The sequence below is a fragment of the Nerophis lumbriciformis genome, linkage group LG08, assembly GCF_033978685.3.
Source record: "Nerophis lumbriciformis linkage group LG08, RoL_Nlum_v2.1, whole genome shotgun sequence".
Taxonomy (NCBI): domain Eukaryota; kingdom Metazoa; phylum Chordata; class Actinopteri; order Syngnathiformes; family Syngnathidae; genus Nerophis; species Nerophis lumbriciformis.
In genome coordinates, this window is record NC_084555.2 from 8726057 (window position 1) to 8745065 (window position 19009).

Genomic DNA, 19009 nt, shown 5'->3' on the forward strand with positions numbered 1-19009 from the left:
GTTGCCAGAGAGCGTGTGCAAACTAAAGCCGGAGTCTGATCTCACTCCCATACCTGGCATTCTGAGGCTACAACACCATGCTACCCATGTGGAACCTGATCTGTCGTAAATCTTCCCTCTTTGACCATGTGACATGCCGAATTTGTGATTCCGCCCTCCCTCCTCCCGTGCCCCCGCCACATGGAGCACAAATGTCAGGCAGGAGGGCGACAATTCCTCATGTCTGGGTTGCTCTTTCTGTGAACGCAGGCCATGTGTTGGAATATGTTAGCCCCCGGGCAGCGTATCCATGATATCCTCATGCGCATTTGTGTGAATTTGTGATTGTGTGCGCGCATAACTGTCGTAACCCAGCTCTGGTTGGGCGGTGGGGCACTTTCAATGAGGGTGTCAGGAATGTAGCACTTGTCAGCCTCCCCGAGGATGCTGTTAATTCACATTTGGTTGGTTTCAGGGGGTTAGCCAATAATAAATTAAGCATACTGTATTTAACTGGGACTGGGTTTCTTGTATGTGTGTTTGGTATTTTTCACATGGAAAACATTTCATATTGTAAAATAGCTGTCTAACAATCGTAACCAAGCATGAACTTAATCCATCCATCCATCCATCCATTTTCTACCGCTTATCCCCTTCGGGGTCGCGGGGGGCGCCAGAGCCCAATCCAGTTCTTCTCAATTATTTTCTGTTCCCACCCTCCAAGAAGAAAACATTTGTGAAGTGAATTATATTTATATAGCGCTTTTCTCTAGTGACTCAAAGCACTTTTACATAGTGAAACCCAATATCTAAGTTACATTTAAACCAGTGTGGGTGGCACTAGGAGCAGGTGGGTAAAGTGTCTTGCCCAAGGACACAACGGCAGTGACTAGGATGGCGGAAGCGGGGATCGAACCTGGAACCCTCAAGTTGCTGGCACGGCCATTCTACCAACCGAGCTATACCGCCCCTTTGGCGTTCCCCCACTCGCCACTGCGACTATAAATGCTACCATTTGTCTATAAAATTGTTATAAGTACACCTCTGCATAACATTGTATCCTTAGTAGCATTAAAGAAAACAAAAAAAGACGAAAAATATAGATCGACTTACAAAAATTAATTAATATAGTATTTTAGGCTGTAACAGAAAATATTTAAAGTGCATTAATTTGCCCAAAATTTTAAATAAAATACAACCCTAAACTGGGCAGCATGGTGGAATATAGGGGTTAGTGTGTGTGCCTCACAATACGATGGTCTTTGGTTCGATCCTGGACTCAGGATCGTTCTGTGTGGAGTTTGCATGTTCTACCCGTGATTGTGTGGGTTCCCTCCAGGTACTCCGGCTTCCTCCCACCTCCAAAGACATGCACCTGGGGATAGGTTGATTGGCAACTCTAAATTGGCCCTAGTGTGTGAATGTGAGTGTGAATGTTGTCTGTCTATCTGTGTTGGCCCTGTGATTGTCACCGCCTGCTGCCACCTTGTGATTTGTATGCTCAGTTTTCCCTTGTTGGTGCAGCAGACCTGGCTCTTACTTTTTGTCTTCCTCAGAGTTCCTGTGTTTTCCTGTGGGCGGAGCTGCAAGACGTGCACAGCTGTGTCTAATCTCACCAGCACTACTTAAGCAGCACCTGGTCAGTTGGATGGCACTCGGCTATTCCACTTCTTGACTCTGATCGTATGAAGACTCCTATGCTCCTTGTATTTTTGCTACGTACCATCTTGGCTATTTCCAGTGCCATCCGGCTTGGTATGTACGTTGATAGTTTGCACGTCTTGCAACTTCGACCCAAGTTGAGTTAGTTTGTATATTAGCTTTTGTTCTTTTTGTCACGGTGCTCTTTTTGTGTTCTCTTTTTTCGCACCATCGCTTTTTGTTATATTCTATTTTTGGATCATTGTTGTGATCGCTTATTTTGTTAAGTAAATAACTATTTACTCACAAATCCATCTGCATCCTTGGGTTCCTCTGTTCCACATCTATTTGAATTGTGACAGCGATGGGGTGAGGACTTGTCCAGGGTGTACCCCGACTTCCGCCCGAATGCAGTTGGGATGGGCTCCAGCACCACCCGCGACCCTGAAAGGGACAAGCAGTAGAAAATGAATGGATGGATACAATCCTAAACTATAAAAATGTTTTGACCAACTTGAGACATCCATCTATTTTCTACCACTTGTCCAGTGGGGGTGGCTGGAGCCTATCCCAGCTGCATTCGGACGAAAGGCGGGGTACACCCTGGACAAGTCACCACATCATCGCAGGGCCAACACAGATAGATAGACAACATTCACACTCACATTCATACAGTAGGGCCAATTTAGTGCTGCCAATCAACCTATCCCCAGGTGCATGTCTTTGGAGGTGGGAGGAAGCCGGAGTACCCGGAGGGAACCCACGCAGTCACGGGGAGAACATGCAAACTCCACACAGAAAGACCCCGAGCCTGTGGATCAAACCCAGGACCTTTTTGTTGTGAGGCACACGCACTAACACCTGTTCCACCGTGCTGCTCCCATTTGATCCAAAAAAATACATTTAAAAAAATTCAATAAATAATAAAGAATTCAAATTGATCAGCAATATTATCATTGGTCCATATAGTTGCAGGTGTCTGTGGTTTATCCGTTATACAGTGCTCAATACCGGGGTAGATCGGTATTTGTTAGGTCAGGTTTCCCTGCTCTTCAGGGTAAATCCCCTGAAGAGCAGGGAAACCTGCGAAACAGGCTTGTAGGGATGAAATAGCCACTGTGTTTTTTCTTGAGCTAACGTATTCATATATTACATATAGCGTATTATTTGCGCACTATTGAGATGTGATGCACCGAAAATTCGGTCGTCTTAAAGGGGAACATTATCACAATTTCAGAATTGTTAAAACCATTAAAAATCAGTTCCCAGTGGCTTATTATATTTTTCGAATTTTACCCTTTACGCAATATCCCTAAAAAAAGCTTCAAAGTGCCTGATTTTAACCACCCGTCCATTTTCCTGTGACGTCACATAGTGAAGCCAACACAAACAAACATGGCGGAAAGAACAGCAAGCTATAGTGACATTAGCTCGGATTTCAGCGGCTTAAGCGATTCAACAGATTACGCATGTATTGAAACGGATGGTTGTAGTGTTGAGGCAGGTAGCGAAAACGAAATTGAAGAAGAAACTGAAGCTATTGACCCATATCGGTTTGAACCGTATGCAAGCGAAAACGACGAAAACGACACGACAGCCAGCGACACGGGAGAAAGCGAGGACGAATTCGGCGATCGCCTTCTAACCAACGATTGGTATGTGTTTGTTGGCATTAAAGGAAACTAACAACGATGAACTAGGTTTACAGCATATGAAATACATTTGGCAACAACATGCACTTTGAGAGTGCAGACAGCCCAATTTTCATCAATTCAATCAATCAATCAATGTTTATTTATATAGCCCTAAATCACAAGTGTCTCAAAGGGCTGCACAAGCCACAACGACATCCTCGGTATAGCCCACATAAGGGCAAGGAAAAACTCACCCCAGTGGGACGTCGATGTGAATGACTATGAGAAACCTTGGAGAGGACCGCATATGTGGGTAACCCCCCACCCTCTAGGGAGACCGAATGCAATGGATGTCGAGTGGGTCTAACATAATATTGTGAGAGTCCAGTCCATAGTGGATCCAGCATAACAGTAAGAGTCCAGTCCACAGTGGGGTCAGCAGGAAACCATCCCGAGCGGAGACGGGTCAGCAGCGCAGAGATGTTCCCAACCGATATACAGGCGAGCGGTCCACCCCGGGTCCCGACCCCGGACAGCCAGCACCCCATCCATGGCCACCGGATCTGTGTGTCTCCCCTTCCACAAGGGATAGGGGGGAGCAGAGGAGAAAAGAAAAGAAACGGCAGATCAACTGGTCTAAAAAAGGGGGGCTATTCAAAGGCTAGAGTATACAAATGAGATTTGAGATGGGACTTAAATGTTTCTACTGAGGTAGCATCTCTAACTGTTACCGGGAGGGCATTCCATAGTGCTGGAGCCCGAATAGAAAACGCTCTACAGCCCGCAGACTTTTTTTGGGCTCTGGGAATCACTAATAAGCCGGAGTTCTTTGAACGCAGATTTCTTGCCGGGACATATGGTACAATACAATCGGCAATATAGGCTGGAGCTAGACCGTGTAGTATTTTATACGTAAGTAGTAAAACCTTAAAGTCGCATCTTAAGTGCACAGGAAGCCAGTGCAGGTGAGCCAGTATAGGCGTAATATGATCAAACTTTCTTGTTCTTGTCAAAAGTCTAACAGCCGCATTTTGTACCAATTGTAGTCTTTTAATGCTAGACATAGGGAGACCCGAAAATAATACGTTACAGTAATCGAGACGAGACGTAACGAACGCATGAATAATGATCTCAGCGTCGCTAGTGGACAAAATGGAACGAATTTTAGCGATATTACGGAGATGAAAGAAGGCCGTTTTAGTAACACTCTTAATGTGTGACTCAAAGGAGAGAGTTGGGTCGAAGATAATACCCAGATTCTTTACTGAGTCGCTTTGTGTAATTGTTTGGTTGTCAAATGTTAAGGTGGTATTATCAAATAAATGTCGGTGTTTAGCAGGACCGATAATCAGCATTTCCGTTTTCTTAGTGTTGAGTTGCAAGAAGTTAGCGGACATCCATTGTTTAATTTCATTAAGACACGCCTCCAGCTGACTACAATCCGGCGTGTTGGTCAGTTTTAGGGGCATGTAGAGTTGGGTGTCATCAGCATAGCAATGAAAGCTAACACCGTATTTGCGTATGATGTCGCCTAGCGGCAGCATGTACATACTAAAGAGTGCAGGGCCAAGAACCGAACCTTGGGGGACTCCGCACGTTACCTTAACATAGTCCGAGGTCACATTGTTATGGGAGACGCACTGCATCCTGTCAGTAAGATAAGAGTTAAACCACGACAAGGCTAAGTCTGACATACCAATACGTGTTTTGATACGCTCTAATAAAATGTCAATTAATATATTCTGCAGACATACCCTCATGTCAGCAGGCCAGGGAAGCTAGGGTCGATATTCTTCTCTTGATCATCTTAGGACGGTGTGAGTCAAGACATCCAGGGGGGTTTAGCTCGCTCGTCTGCGGGAACAAACTGCCGCCATTGCTTGCCGTGCTACCGAGGTCCTTTGTCCCTGAATTGCTCACACACTCCGGCAGATTCAATGGGGGTCTGGCGGCAGATTTCTTTGACTTTATCGTTGGAAATGCATCTGCTTTGAGTGTCGCAGGATATCCACACATTCTTGCCATCTCTGTCGTAGCATAGCTTTCGTCGGTAAAGTGTGCGGAACAAACGTCCAATTTCTTGCCACTTTCGCATCTTTGGGCCACTGGTGCAACTTGAATCCGTCCCTGTTCGTGTTGTTACACCCTCCGACAACACACCGACGAGGCATGATGTCTCCAAGGTACGGAAAACAGTCGAAAAAAACGGAAAATAACAGAGCTGTTTTGACCCGGTGTTTGAGAAAATGGCGGATTGCTTCCCGATGCGACGTCACGTTGTGACGTCATCGCTCCGAGAGCGAATATTTAATTCGCCAAAATTTACCCATTTAGAGTTCGGAAATCGGTTAAAAAAATATATGGTCTTTTTTCTGCAACATCAAGGTATATATTGACGCTTACATAGGTCTGGTGATAATGTTCCCCTTTAAATAGAAACTGAAACCGGATGTTGTGATGAAATATCCACTTTCCGGAGCACGCGAATGACGTAGCTCGCCAAAAGCTGATGAAAAAATCTGATTCAGGTCACATTGCGTTTAGACTGCAGTCACATTTCAAAAGATCAGATTCTAATCGGATTCAGGATGACCTGCTGATGTGGCCCGAATCTGATGCCAAAAGATCAGATTTGAAGCACTTTGGAGTGTTTAGACTGCAGGTAAAAAAAAATCAGATCTGTGTCAATTTAAGGCAAAAATATATATTTGGTGTGCAATGTAAACAGGGCCTTAGTCAGGGGCTGCCCAAACATTTTGCCCCCAGGGGCCAAAGTGAAAATTTGCCAATGGTCCGTGGGACAAACAGTGATCTTTACCATGTAACAGTACCATGAGTGAGGAATGTAGCCTTATACTGTCATATATAAATATAAATAGTAGCCTTTGTCACACAGACTGTGTGCCTAATTCAGTTAACATGCAACTCTGCTTTTATGTATATGTTTAACCTCAAAACATTCAAAAAGGCCAATTTCTGTATATTTTCAACATTTCTACGTGTTGTCTCCTAGATATTTTATCTGATCACTTTCAAAATTTACGCACCCACATTAGACGTATGGAGGACACTAAATTTAAGAAGCATTTCATTTTTTTTCCATAGACGTCAATAAGTCACACCTTTTCCTGGAGAGCAGGGGTTCTTAAATTTTAAACAAGTTAGCCTATAAAATTAAAATTAAAATCTACACATTTTACGATAAAACACACTGGCAGCTCAGTCACCAGAATTTTACCAAAGAATTTACAGTGGTCCTTACACCAAAATTATTGTAAATTGCAGTGACGTGCAATCACTGGAGGGGCCTCACCTGCCATCATGGAAAGAAAAAACATGTAAATAGAAAAAAAAAAAATTTAATTGTTATATGTATCCAGTGATTATACTATAAAGTTATTTTCCATTTAACTTCACCAGTTTTAGATTATTTTTATTCAAAATCGCTGAATTTTCACATTTGCCGTTCAAATACTGAGAAGAGACGGTGCGGTGATCAGCAGCCAGTTGAGGCACGTCACTGCGTTGTGCCTCACCATGGATTGCGGACTCAGCTAACTGCTGGCCTGCTGTGCAGTGAGACCATATTGCTATATGAATTATATTATACATTTCCATAGTTTAGTTAGCTGAGGTATATAATGTACAGTGTATTTTGTCAACAACTGTATGTGTGTAACGTATTTCTTGTGCTGAGCGATCATAAAACTACTGCAAAAGACGCACTGGCTGAGGCTAATTCACAACTCCTCCAACACGAACATTATTGTTTTTGCACTTTTTGGCTTCTTATTAAATAACTTATGTAACCTATTTTTATGGGCTTTCCTCTTTGTGATGTTAAGTTCCTGTTATGCGCTGTTATACAGTATATGCCTTGAGCTCTTATTTTGAAGGCGCTAAGAGCGGAAGTGATGACACGTTGGAGTGGAGCGGAGGTTTTTGAAAGAAGGTAAATAAAATGTTATTGTTTGTTATTTTGTAGTTTCATACAGTATAGGCGACATTTATAAACCCTCGGTTACACCTTTTTAAATTGATTCAATCTTGCACGTAGAAAGTTTAAGTGAGGGCTTTAGTTGATATAACACTCCCGTCAGGGGGTGCATTAATCCAGCACAACAGCGGCGCATGGACTTCATTTATAAGTAAAGGTAAGACCATAATAAAGTTTTTTTTATTAAATGTGCTTTTTTGTGTGCTACAGTTTGTATGTGTAAAGTTAAAGTTAAGTTAAAGTACCAATGATTGTCACACACACACTAGGTGTAATGAAAAGTGTCCTCTGCATTTTACCCATCCCCTTGTTCACCCACTGGAAGATGAGGGGAGCAGTGGGCAGCAGCGGCGCCGCGCCCGGGAATAATTTTTGGTGATTTAACCCCCAATTCCAACCCTTGATGCTGAGTGCCAAGCAGGGAAGAATGCTGGTATGAGCTTTTAAACATGACCCGTTAACTGCTGCCAATCAAATGGTGAATAAGATACTCTTTAGGGTTCATATGTTTGTAAATCTGACTGTGATGAAGTCAGTGCCTCACCAGCCATGAACCTCACCGCACGTCACTGGTAAATTGAAAAACTGTACCACTGTTGTTTTCACGTTAAAATGATTGAGCTGCCGTAAAATTCATGGCCATTTTTTACAGTGCAATACTGTAAATTAAAAAAACAATACCACAGTTTTTTTTAAACAAAATTATGATGACTGAGTTGCTACTTTTTTTTTTACCGTAAAATCTATGTCCGTTGTTTTTACAGTGTTTTACTGTAAGTGGAAAAAATGGTACCCCTGATGATTTTATGGTAAATTTCAGGCGATTTTTAGAATCTACTTCTTTGCAGTGTAGCCTTGCGGACATGCCTTCAATGATTGTGCAGCTTGAAAAAGGTCAGTATGAATATGTATTAAATTTGCTACCCACCCTATGGCGGGCCAAAGGATATGACACGGTGGGCCACATTTGACCTTCGGGCCCCACTTTGGGCATCCTTGCCCTATATCCCGTAACCCAGTCATTCTCAATTATGTTCTGTTATGGATGCCCCCAAATTGAAAAGCCTGATAATATTTATTAATCTATCTGTACAAACTACTGTAGGAATTGCCGGCATCTGCATTCGGCATATATTCACCTAAAAAATAGATGATTAAAATGAGCTGAGTTACATCTGCAACAATTTAGAACAGCTTCAAAGTTAAGTTTACTCACAACCATTATTTGAGAAGCACTGCCCGTGTATTTTAAAAATGTAATATATTAAACGTATATTGTGTTTAGGAAGAAAATAGAATACAGTATGCTGGTTAGTATGCTGCAACAGGACTTACATGGGCAGCTTTGATTATGTTGCACATAGGGTTGTACGGTATACCGGTATTAGTATAGTACCGCAATACTAATGAATTATTTTCAAATTTGTGGTATCATCCAAAACTAATGTAAAGTATCAAATGACAGAAGAATAAGTGATTATTAAATTTTAACAGAAGTGTAGATAGAACATGTTAAAAGAGAAAGTAAGCAGATATTAACAGTAAATGAACAAGTAGATTAATAATTCATTTTCTACCACTTGTCCTTAATAATTTTGACAAAATAATAGAATGATAAATGACACAATATGTTACTGCATATGTCAGCAGACTAAATTAGGAGCCTTTGTTTGCTTACTTACTAATAAAAGACAAGTTGTCTTGAATGTTCACTATTTTAATTTAAGGACAAACTTGCAATAAGAAACATATGTTTAATGTACCCTAAGATTTATTGTTAAAATAAAGCCGATAATGCCATTTTTTGTGGTGCCCTTTATTTAGAAAAGTACCGAAAAGTACCAAAATATTGGTATCGGGACAACACTACACATTAAAAATCAAAATAATTAAATAAAGGGGAATAATAGTTATAGAATGCATTCAATAAAATACGTTATTAATTTATACTATTCTAAGATATTAAATAAAACATATGTTTAACATTTTTATTAAATTTTTTTATTTTATTTTGCTAATTACTTTTTTACCTATTCATAAACGATTTCATTCTTTAGAGAAGAGAACTCCATTTTTTATTTTTATTCCTGAATTGTTTATTGTTTATTTAAAAGCTGGCTTGGTTTGTTTGCTTGATTTTTTTTAGACTGATCCTTTTTTTAAACAATTAACTATTAAAAAAAAACAAGCTAAAAAAAAAACATAAATACATCTATTTATTTTAAACATGCACTCTACATTTGAGAAGATTACACACAGACTCATCTTTGTGCAATAAACAATGAGCTAATCGTTTATGTCCATAACCCTACATGGTAAATATGTGCATTACTGTTAGGATACAGTTACAGACATGCTATACTGTTCCGTTGCGGAAGCCAGCGACTTCCCAATATCCTGATTGTCAGCGTAAACAATGAGAGAGTTTGTCTTGGGCGGGAAAAAAAACCCTGCACAGTTGCACATCACCGAGGATTTATCACTAACATTTGTGTGGAACCCTGAGGAGACCTGTCCATATGTGGCGGGCCTCTGTGTGTGTGTGAGTGCATGTGTGTGTGTGTGTGTGTGTGGGGAGATGATTTTGAACAGCTGAGATGAGTTTGTGAGGAACTGGGCAATGGGGCAGCTGTACATCTTCGTCTTGGACATATATGCACACACACACACACACACACACACACACACACACACACACACACACACACACACACACACACACACACACACACACACACACACACACACACACACACACACACACACACACACACACACACACACACACACACGCGCATAAACAGCGGTGGAATCCCAAGGTTCGAACCCCTTGAGACTTAAGCCACACTGAGACCTTAATAAAGGCCTTGTTGTTTCAGGAGGTATAGCTGCTGGTTTCGGGTTCATGTCTCTAAAATGTCTCTCTTTCCAGTTGTAGATCACATTTATCTTGTTTTTAAGCCCGGACTTTTCTCTATTCATGCGCACGAACCACACATGTGGTCGGCTTTGTATTTTACAGTATAAATATTCCCATCTATCTGTCTCGTATTTCTAGCATAAACTTTTAGTGGCGGCGTGGCAATGAGAATAGAGGTCTAAATAAAAACGGGTTGCCATTAGTGTGTCAGCTGGCCTGCAGATTCTCAGCCAATGGGACTGTTGGCTGGGTCAGGCTTGTTTTAAGAGGGGGCGGAGCCTCGATGTCCAACAGGGTCACGGGGAGTGATGTAACCTGTGTTTATTTTCAGCATATAGGTGTAAATGTAGACACACGCACACACACACACACGCACACACACACACACGCACATGCTTGTATCTATTACCTTCTTGAGACCTCCGAAAAAAATGCCTACCTCTTTTGGACCACCCTTTCAAGATATATAAAGATTTGTAATGACAACATTAGTAATATATACATACTATGCAAATAAAAAACGGTGAGCTTTTAGTTCTTGTTTTTTTTGTTGAATTTTTTGTTTGTAATTGTTTTTTTAATTTTCATTATTTACTTCAAGTTATTACAGAATGTCTCTATATAAAAAAAAAAATTTAAATATTTTTTTGTAATTAATTTTGACCAAAGGGGTCGCATTTCAATTTCTTACACACACTTGTTATTATGTATGTTGGCCACAGGGGGAGCACTACAAATTTTTACACACACTTGTTGTTTCATATGTTGACCAGAGGGGGAGCACGTTTAAAACCGACACACAGTCAATTTGAAAAATCCCTCCTTTTTGGGACCACCCTAATTTTCATAGATTTCACCACAAGGGGTGCAAATGAGACATTCTCTATTATAGGTGGTATAGCTCGGTTGGTAGAGCGGCTGTGCCAGCAACTTGAGGGTTGCAGGTTCGATCCCCGCTTCCGCCATCCTAGTCACTGCCGTTGTGTCCTTGGGCAAGACACTTTACCCACCTGCTCCCAGTGCCACCCACACTGGTTTAAATGTAACTTAGATATTGGGTTTCACTATGTAAAGCGCTCTGAGTCACTAGAGAAAAGCGCTATATAAATACAATTCACTTCACACTTCACTTCACAAAAGAAACCACATGATCTTAGTACATCAGTCGAGGAAAATGATCAAACTACATAAATAACATCCTGTAACTTATCTCGATAGATTGAAAATAAACACCAATGAGTTGACTGATGAACATTATCACATAATTTATTCAGAAAATATAAACAACGACAAATAAAGAAAACCGCAACATGTAAGTGTAAACAAAAAAACCCGACAACATTGTGATTTGTACATTTTCAGAATTTTTTATTTTTTAAACAAAGATCTGAAGTTGTCTTTATTTTTTAGTTATCGTTCCGTGATTTTACCAGTCCGGCCCACTTGGGAGTAGATTTTTCTCCATGTGGCCCCCGATCGAAAATGAGTTTGACACCCCTGGTTTATATGAACCCTGAAGAATTTTTTTTTTTATTTGGTCGCGTTTGTAATAGTACCTAAAGAACTGGAGATTCTTACTTTTTGTGAAACACTGTATGTCCATCCATCCATCCATTTTCTACCGCTTATTCCCTTTGGGGTCGCTGGAGCCAATCTCAGCTACAATCGGACGGAAGGCAGGGTACACCCTGGACAAGTCGCCACCTCATCGCAGAACACTGTATGTATGATGCTCAATGATTTATTTCTATGATTTTCTCTTTTCACCATTTCAATAACAACGGATCAGCTCCACTTGCCACAAAATACAAATGATCTTGTCACGGGATATTCAACTTAAGTGGCGCTGTGCTGTTTTTAAGTACTTTCTGCAAAAACCAAGATCATCTCTATAACACTTTAATGTTTTTAAGAATGTGCTGCAAAAAGGTGATTCTCTCGCAAGTTTTTTATTTTTATTTTTTTTATGAAACCGCAGGCCACCAGTTGAATAGCCCAAATGATGAAAAAGAGCTGAGATTGAATGAATCTTGAGGAACACCACTAGTATAACTAAAGAAGTTAATTAAAGTAAACAAGCTACAGCAACAACTTAGTTACATGAATCACATTATGAAAAAAAAGTAACTGCCAAAAAGTAGAGCACTTAAAGGGGTGCCCTACGGAATGCCTTAGTTATGTAAATCACAAGTTTGGACCGGAGTGATCTATTTTTGCAAGCAAGGTTAACATTTCAATGCAAGGACCTGCCAACAGCCACTGACTATGTTTACACAGCAAGTCAAAGTGGCCCAAATGGGATTTTTTTGAGATCTGATTTTTTCTAGCTGACTGTTTACACTCCCAGTAAAATGTGATTTTTGACTCGTGTACATGCGCACAGGCCCCAATGTGGCCCCTGTGTGGCCTCGGCGTCACTTGCATGTGCACTTCGATAAAGTGAAAACAAAGGATTGACCGGGAGGAAGCCGCTACTACTACAAAATAAAATAAAAGTCGCAAAACCTTAAAAATGACTGTTTTTCACGTGAAAGTAAATTAAAGTAGCATAATGTGTGAATTGATGTATATAGTGTACAAAACCCAAAACCAGGGAAGTTTGCACGTTGTGTAAATCGTAAATAAAAACAGAATACAATACAATTGAATAGACTGCAAAGACAAGATATTTAATGTTCGAATTGAGAAACTTTTTTTTTGCAAATAATCATTAACTTAGAATTTAATGGCAGCAACACATTGCACAAAAGTTGGCACAGGGGCAATTTTACCACTGTGTTACATGGACTTTCCTTTTAACAACACTCAGTAAATGTTTTGGAACTGAGGAGACCAATTTTTGAAGCTTTTCAGGTGGAAATGTTTCCCATTCTTGCTTGATGTACAGCTTAAGTTGTTCAACAGTCCGGGGTCTCGGTTGTCGTATTTTAGGCTTCATATTGCTCCACACATTTTCAATGGGAGACAGGTCTAGACTACAGGCAGGCCAGTCTAGTACTCGCACTCTTTTACTACGAAGCCATGCTGTTGTAACACGTGCAGAATGTGGCTTGGCATTGTCTTTCTGAAATAAGAAGGGGCGTCCAAGAAAAACACATTACATGGATGGCAACATATGTTGCTCCAAAACCGGTATGTACCTTTCAGCATTAATGGTACCTTCACAGATGTGTAAGTTACCCATGCCTTGGGCACTACTACAGCTTTTGAACTTTGCGCCTAGAACAGTCCGGGTGGTTCTTTTCCTCATCGGTCCAGAGGACACGACGTCCACAGTTTCCAAAAAACAATTTGAAATGTGGACTCGTCAGATCCAAGAACACTTTTCCACTTTGCGTCAGTCCATCTTAGATGAGCTCGGGCCCAGCGAATCTGGTGGCGTTTCTGGGTGTTGTTGATAAATGGCTTTCGCTTTGCATAGTAGAGTTTTAACTTACACTTACAGATGTAGCGACCAACTGTAGTTACTGACAGTGGTTTTCTGAAGTGTTCCTGAGCCCATGTGGTGATATCCTTTACACACCGATGTCGGTTTTTGATGCAGTACCGCCTGAGGGATCGAAGGTCACGGGCATTCAATGTTGATTTTCGGCTTTGCCGTTTAAGTGCAGTGATTTCTCCTGATTCTCTAAACTTTTTGATGATATTATGGACCGTAGATGGTGAAATCCCTAAATTCCTTGCAATAGCTCGTTGAGAAATGTTGTTCTTAAACTGTTTTGACAATTTGCTCACACATTTGTTGACAAAGTGGTGACCCTCACCCCATCCTTGTTTGTGAATGACTGAGCATTTCATGGAAGCTGCTTTTATACCCAATCATGGCACCCACCTATTCATTTAAGGACAAACGTGCAATAAGAAACATATGTTTAATGTACCCTAAGATTTTTTGTAAAAATAAAGCCAATAATGCAATTTTTTTTAGTGTTCCCCTTTATTTAGAAAAGTACCGAAAAGTATCGAAATAATTTTGGTACCGGTACCAAAATATTGGTATCGGGACAACACTAGCGCAAACAAATAAAAACATGAGGTGTCTCGTCGGTAGAACGTGTGACCACCAAGACGTGAGGTCTGTTCTTAGCAAGGGATAGGTCAGGAAGTAGGAGTGAGAAACACAGTGAGTAATACACTCATTGCCATTAATACTATAAGTGGCGTCTCTCCTGCCTTCCGTCAGCTGCAGCTGTTGATCACGCTGCCGCAACACTGAGATTTTAGCATTGCATCATCCCCCCCACTTCGCCGCCATGCCCTTGTTTACCCTGCACTTATATGGAGCCCGTTTTGCACATCATGCTACGCCGGGGTGCAACCAGCGTGGCAAAAATGAGATTCGATTGCTCTCGTCTGCGGGCACGTTTCGCTTCCTGAGCAAAGGCGACAATCCGCCGCCAGCTATTCATACAATGCGTGTTGCGGGCATAGCGAGATGTTGGTCATGTTCTCCAATGCAAGGAACGCCGCAGAGGGACGATGTAACTTCCCAAGGAGCTTGTCCACTGGCATACTTCAGAGACATTCCACCTCATCTGACACTCGTCCATGGAATTCTGCAAATTTTCCGCACTGTTCTCCGAGGCATTCTGAAGTGCCTGTCAAAAAGACTGGCGTGCCTAAAAAGCAGGCATCTGTAAAGTCCTAAAACAAGGGCGATAAGCTGCAATTTTTTAATGATGTCTTAAGCAACAAACATCTTTTATTCATGCCTTTTTGTCTTTGTACACATGAACAAATGCGCAGACTGGTATACAAATACATGCTTACCCGTTTGTATGTGTGTGTGTGTATGTGTCATTACAAAAACAGTTTGGACCGCCGATAGGTGATAATTTGCTACAGATTTGTGCAGAATCCCTTTCTCTTCCATGTTGGTATGAGCAGTGTATGCAACCTATAGTTGACACCTATGTGTCGTTCTGGGAACACACTAAATACTTCAGATGTTTCAAAGGTTTACTTGGCAACCGATGGCTTTTTTAAGACCGAGGGTACACTTTCAGCTTGGACCGTGCGCAAAGTCTTGGCGGCACATGGAAAGAAATAAAAGGCTCGTTCGGCTTAATCCTTGTCTTATTCGATAATGACAGATAGACCGCACTGGTATTAATCATAAGCTTTCAAATAGCCGCCATGACTAAACGATGTGGGTTTACTTGGATTAATTCCCAAAAATGTAATTGTTCTAACAACCCAGGTTGACTTTAGCCTACCCATGATGTCAGTTATATTATTGTAATTTTTTACACTAAAGGGCTCATATTATGATTTTTTTTTCTACATTTAAAACACTTCCTTGTGGTCTTCATTAGTGTTTTTCAACCACTGTGCCAGAAACAGTCTCGTGTGCCGTGGGAGATTATCTAATTTCACCTGTTTGGGTTAAAGATATTTTTTGCAACCCAGTAATTATAGTCTGCAAATGATGTGTTGTTGTTGAGTGTCGGTGCTGTCTAGAGCTCGGCAGAGTAACCGTGTAATACTCTTCCATATCAGTAGGTGGCAGCCGGTAGCTAATTGCTTCGTAGATGTCGGAAACAGCGGGAGGCAGCGTGCTGGTAAAAAGGTGTCTAATGATCAAACCAAAAGTAAACAAAAGGCGAGTGCCCCTTAGAAAAGGCATTGAAGCTTAGGGAAGGCTATGCAGAACGAAACAAAAACTGAACTGGCTACAAAGTAAACAAAAACAGAATGCTGGACAACAGCAAAGACTTACTGTGGAGCAAAGACGGCGTCCACAAAGTACATCCGAACATGACATGACAATCAACAATGTCCCCTGAAAGAAGGATAAAAACAACTGAAATATTCTTGATTGCTAAAACAAAGTGGATGCGGGAAATATCGCTCAAAGGAAGACATGAAACCGCTACAGGAAAATACCAAAAAAAGAGAAAAAGCCACCAAGACAAGAACTAAAACACTACACACAGGAAAACACAAAAAAACTCAAAATAACTCAGGGCGTGATGTGACTGGTGGTGACAGTACACCTACTTTGAGACAAGAGCTACAGTGATGCATGCTTGGGTATGGTTTAAAGTCATATCCAACAATTGCGACGATGACATTTTACTGTCAACTGTGTTTCGTTTTTTAATGATTTCTGCTGGTGTTGAGCCTCTGGATTTTTTCAACGCAAAAAAATGTGCCTTGGCTCAAAAAAGGTTGAAAAACACTGGTTTACATAACAAGGAATTGGTGGTTTATTGGTCAAAATGCTGCAAAGATTAAGTTTTACAGACTGTTTTCAAGCCGCTTTCCTGACCGTCTCTTCAGGATGTGCAGTTTTGTGTGCGGTCTTATTTACGTGTTTCCACTTTGACTGTGTTTTCTGCCCTTCAACTATGTTGAACTGTAGTTACTGACAGTGGTTTTCTGAAGTGTTCCTGAGCCCATGTGGTGATATCCTTTACACACCGATGTCGGTTTTTGATGCAGTACCGCCTGAGGGATCGAATGTCACGGGCATTCAATGTTGATTTTCGGCTTTGCCGTTTAAGTGCAGTGATTTCTCCTGATTCTCTGAACCTTTTGATGATATTATGGACCGTAGATAGTGAAATCCCTAAATTCCTTGCAATAGCTCGTTGAGAAATGTTGTTCTTAAACTGTATGACAATTCGCTCACACATTTGTTCACAAAGTGGTGACCCTCGCCCCATCCTTGTTTGTGAATGACTGAGCATTTCATGGAAGCTGCTTTTATACCCAATCATGGCACCCACCTGTTCATTTAAGGACAAACGTGCAATAAGAAACATATGTTTAATGTAAGATTTTTTGTAAAAATAAAGCCAATAATGCAATTTTTTTAGTGTTCCCCTTTATTTAGAAAAGTACCGAAAAGTACCGAAAAGTATCGAAATAATAACCACCAGAATAATTTTTAGTGCTTCCATATGGAGTTTACTGACAGAAATAAGTTCAAACTATACACTACTTTGTATTAGAAATGACAACAGCGGAGGAGGCATGTGCATGTACGAGTCAGTCTGCCCCACAACAAGAGGATGGAGAAAAAGAGGGAGCTTTTTGACTACACCGTCGAACTACAATGGCTATTCGGATAATATTCTACCATATAGGGATAATCCGCTGGCACACTTGGGAAAAACGTCACAAATTGGGCAACTTCCAAACGGCTTTTTTGGAGGATGTATGAAGAAAGGCAAGATTGTTTTATAAATATCTCTGCAATGGATTGATTTTAAATTTCTGGGACTTATGCAGATCCAAAATACACAAAACCAGTAGAGGATGTTACAAGTTGCTTTTGCATTAGGGTTGTACAGTAAACCGGTATTAGTATAGTACCGCGATACTAATGAATCATATTCGGTACTATACTGCCTCTGAAAAGTACCGGTCCCACACCCCCCCCGCGCCCCCGTCGTCGTCACGTTGTGTCCATTGCTGGTTTACGAGCAGACGAGCATGTTCGGCAGCGCACAATCACAGAGTACTTACAAGCAGACACAGTGTGTAGACAGAAAAGGGAGAACGGACACATTTTGGCTTAAAAACTAACGATAAAGGTGAAGTTATAACACTGAAACGACCTCAGGAAGAGGTGCTTTAAGACATAGCTAGCTAGCTAGTGGCTAAAGTCCAGCCCCATTTGGCAGTGTTGTAGCTACTTCTAAATCACTAATCCTCGCCTCCATGGCGACAAATAAAGTACGTTTCTTACAAGTATCATCCCTGCAGGACGAGGAATAGCTAAACATGCTTCACTACTCACTGGCATCAAAATGTAAACAAACACCATTGCTGGATCTACACCTAACATCCACTGTAATGATACCAAGTACAGTAGCGTATCCAGTCGATACTACTATGATTACGTCGATATTTTTTGGCATCACAACATCTTCTTTCGTTTTTTTTTTATTTCATTTATATTATGTTTATAAACTCAGGAAATATGTCCCTGGACACATGAGGACTTTGAATATGACCAATGTATGATCCTGTAACTACTTGGTATCGGATTGATACCCAAATTTGTGGTATCATCCACAACTAATGTAAAGTATCAAACAACAGAAGAATAAAGTGATTATTACATTTTAACAGAAGTGTAGATAGAAGATGTTAAAAGAGATATTAACTGAAAATGAACAAGTAGATTAATAATTACTGTTCTACCACTTGTCCTTAATAATGTTGACAAAATAATTTAATAATAAATGACACAATATGTTACTGCATACGTCAGCAGCTAAGTTGGAAGCCTTTGTTTGCTTACTTACTACTAAAATACAAGTTGTCTTTTATGTTCACTATTTTATTTAAGGACAAACTTGCAATAAGAAACATATGTTTAATGTACCCTAAGATTTGTTGTTAAAATAAAGCCAATAATGCAATTTTTTGTGGTCCTCTTTGTTTAGAAAAGTACCAAAAAGTACCGAAAAGTATCGAAAGAATTGTTGTGCCGGTACCAAAATATTGGTATCGGGACATCACTATTTTGCATAATAAAATATATTAAGTTTACTTTCATCCATCACTTGTCAGTTGAACCTTTTTTTTTTTTGTCCTTTTCAGGGAATGTCAGTTGAACCTTTAAAAGTGGCACACTATGTGTACCACTACACTACCAATGGCTGTACATTTAATTGGGCTGTTTTAACACCAAATAGCCACATTAGACTTGTCCCTGTTGTCCGTAGAAACCATTTTAAATCCCCATAATTCTAATCTTATTTGTTTGAACTGAACGTTTTCAATACTTTTACTCCCCCCAAAAAACAGGTCTTCTGCCCACTGCAGAGACTGTTTATGCCCTAAGTGCAGGAACTAAAAATCTAAGTTATCTTTGCAGGTTTC